Source organism: Prosopis cineraria, unplaced genomic scaffold (assembly GCF_029017545.1).
Source record: "Prosopis cineraria cultivar Desert tree isolate PC_DT_omini unplaced genomic scaffold, ASM2901754v1 PC1540, whole genome shotgun sequence".
Taxonomy (NCBI): Eukaryota; Viridiplantae; Streptophyta; class Magnoliopsida; order Fabales; family Fabaceae; genus Prosopis; species Prosopis cineraria.
Window position 1 is genome coordinate 26,907 of NW_026556865.1, and position 3,585 is coordinate 30,491.

Below are 3,585 nucleotides of genomic sequence, written 5' to 3' on the forward strand. Positions count from 1 at the left end.
AATTTAAAATTAGACCGAGTCTAATGTGGAAGTCTTTAAAGAAGTGGCACTGTTTAAGATTTTTTTTTTTGGGCCAACGGCCTTGGCCTTGTTTATGGTTGATAAATATTCCAGCTGTCCATATTTTTTATATTTTATATTGATATTAATAGTATTAATATTATGCAAAAATTATCTTTTCCGTGAAAAAATGAGGACGAGAAGCATTAGCATTCGATGGAAAGTAAAACTTGGAATGAGTAAAAATGTTGTGTATGACTTCTTATTTCTTAATATTAAATTTCTGACTTATCTTGCTCAAATTAATATATATATATATATATATATATTTCTCCTCTCATTTAAAACGTTAAGTTTTCTCATACACCGACCACTCTTGAGGACTCAAATTAATATAAATCAATCTTCCCCTTAAACTACACCGATAATCTCTCGGAGTTCGGTAGTTCAGGTAGAGAGTATCATCACAAAGTTGCGTTCGGTAGCCAAGCCGAATACTAATTGACTGGAAAGCCCAAGCAAAACTGGTCGGCAGTGGTGCCGGAGCCCGTTGGATTTGGCAGGGTGCCTCAAACAGGTATGGTGGTGAGGACGATAGAAACATTTTTTTGTGGTTTGAGAGTGACCACATACCTTGTTGCTTGCACAATGTTTTGTTTCCCACTAGAGGAAAATCATGAATAAATCTAAACCAAAACCAAATGCAATGAAAGTGAGCCCAGAATATTTAATACAACGTGAAACACAAGGCCTGAGCGAACCCCAACGAAACCTAGGTGCTCTGCCCACTATTCTTTTGTTCGGCTCTATTCGCTTTCCCGGAAACGATCCAGAACCGTCAATTGACACATGTCTACCCCCTTGTCGTCGCTTTCAATCTCCACAAGACCACAACGCATCTCTAACTCGCTTCTCCGCCAATCTTTTTATCAACCTTCCGATTCCTCTTCCCTTTCATTGGTTCATCTTCATGCTCTAAGAATTTAAAAAAAAAAAAAAACATTGGTTCCTCAGAGGCTCTGCAATTTGCACTTGTCACCCATCCAATTGCTACAACAACCACCGTCTATTGCTCATGGAGATGCTTCGCTACACCACTGCGTCATTGTGAGAGAGATAATAACGAAGCCAGCCTGGTTTCATTCCCCTCCTCATCCCTTATCTCTACCCCTTGTGTCTTAATCATCAATACCCTTATCTCTCTGATTTTTCACCAAATTTGTCTGCTTCTTTCCTTCCTTGAAATCTCTTGAGGTACCTTATCGCAAACCCCTTCAACCCCCCTCCTCGATTTGCGCCGAATTATTAAATCACGGGAGTGAATTTTCGTTGAAGGGGCGGGCTTGGTTTTGGTTTTTCTTGTATTCCTTTCTTCTTTAAAATTCCTTTTCGTCTGCTTGATTTTCAATATTCTCTTTTCCCGTTGTTATGTTTTTGGTTCTATCTTTTTACGATATCTTGGAAAACCCCAAAATATCGGGAGTATGTACAGGGATGATTCTGTTTCTGGGTCCTATTTGGGTCGCATTTTTGGCTGGTGTTGTGGTCGGATGGGTTTGGAAACCGAAATGGGCTAGTCTGGGGAGAGAAGAATTAAGCTGTTCTCTGGCCAAATCCTTGGAATGGTGCTCCCTGTCGCCGCCGCCCTCCAAGCAAGTATTTTCGTCTCTCAATGGTTCTGAATTGCAGCCGTCAAATCCACAATCTATGGTCGTCGATAAAGGCTTGAGTAAATTGCCATTCTCTTCGCCGCCTCCAGAATATGATACCTGCAGCAGGTACCTGTGTCTTAGTGTTTTTTTATCGATTATTCTTGTCATTAATATGAAGTTACTACAACTTAGTTCGTTGATGCATTTTTGTCATTTTCTTCTGCTTCTCATTTTTATTTTTAGCTCGGTTGGAATTATGATATTGAACCCACTTTCAAATATAATAGCTGAAAGTAAACTCTGTTTTTTTTTTTTGAGTCCTTGGTCACACTTGATAAACTCTCCCCGTGGTGGTCGTTCTAGCAATCATCTTCCTGGAAAGAAAGATCGAGTAAAAACCAAAATCCAGATGATGTCATCTGTTTGAACTTCAAAGATTCAGCTTTTGGCATGAAATGAATGACTGTTTTGCACAATGTCATGGCTAATTTCTTTAGGCTTTAAGGGTTACCATAACATTTATGCTATCCAGCATATTGTCAGTGCGAGCTGTTACACCTTATGCCTTTTTGTGTTTTATGTGTCACTTTGTTTCTAAATGGCTTCGTGAAGGGCAGATAGCTGACTTTGTTGTGCTTTGCAGTGCGTCCACCATCAATGAAGATGCATCTAATACTATCATATTGGAGGATTTACAGCATCTGTGGCAGCTTGTAGAGGTAAAAGATGGAGGCCCTCCTTGGATACAGATGATGGATCGTTCCACACCTAACATGAGTTACCAAGCCTGGCGAAGAGATCCCAAGGTAACATCTCCTGGTTTATTGGGTTGATTTGAAAATTTTCTTTTTCCAAAGCAACACCAGACCATTGTCTTCTGATATTAATAAGCGATTGCCCAATAAAATTGGTCTTTATTTTCCGCAAAACCTTCAATTTTTCTGTAATTAACCTAGTTTATTCTTTGGTTGGTCTTGATCATTTGTAGGAAGGCCCTCCTCAATATCGAAGCAGAACTATCTTTGAAGATGCCACCCGGAGGTAGTGAGGGACTTCTTCTTGGATGATGAGTTTCGTCCCAGGTGGGATGACATGCTTGCGAATGCAACTACCTTAGAAGAATGCCCCACTACAGGAACCACAAAAGTTCAGTGGATACGGAAGGTGACTAACTCTTACTGTCGTTTTGTTCTTCTTATGTTTAATTCTTTTATAGATTGGTTCCATATATTCATGCTTTTCAATTCTTTGTGCCACAGTTTCCGTTTTTCTGTAAAGACAGAGAATACATAATTGCTCGACGAGTGTGGGAATCAGGAAGATCATACTATTGTGTGACAAAGGTATGAGAAACAGGTTTACTCTGTAAACGTGTATGTTGTATTGGCTGAGGTTAGATTTAGAACTAACAAAATACTTTGAAGTGTTTCATGCTACAAAAAAAGATGGCTGCTTTGACTGATGCTGCACTTAAATATCATCTTTGTGCTGAATTGTTCATTTTGATTTTCCTGGGGCAAATTATTGCTAGATATAGAGTAGACGATAAGAGATTACTGAAGATTAAGTAAAACTTTTGGAGTTGGTTTAGAAATTGTCTTGCTCTTACATTTGGGTGGTTCTGGCAACAATTGGGACAAATGAGTATATCAGCAAGGAATCAGCATCTTCCCTTTTGGTGTCCAACTAGCTAATTTAAGATATTTTTTAATTATCATCAATGATTAAGATTCCTTTACGTTGCAGAATCATTGATTCTATGCACCTTCTTGAGCTCTATCGCTCCCTAATTTCTTTTTAATTTCATCGAAGAAATGGAAGTTGAGTAACTGACCACTTTATTTATTTCCATTGATTAAGGGAGAGATTGTCCCTCTATCCCAAAACGAGATAAAACAAGACGTGTTGATGTCTATTACTCAAGCTGGTGCAT

General features: G+C 38.9%; 1 pseudogene; it reads left to right on the plus strand.

The window, feature by feature from the left end:
- The first annotated feature begins 426 nt into the window (after nt 1-426).
- LOC129300337 (uncharacterized) lies at nt 427-3,099 on the plus strand (annotated as a pseudogene).
- Nucleotides 3,100-3,585: the final 486 nt, after the last annotated feature.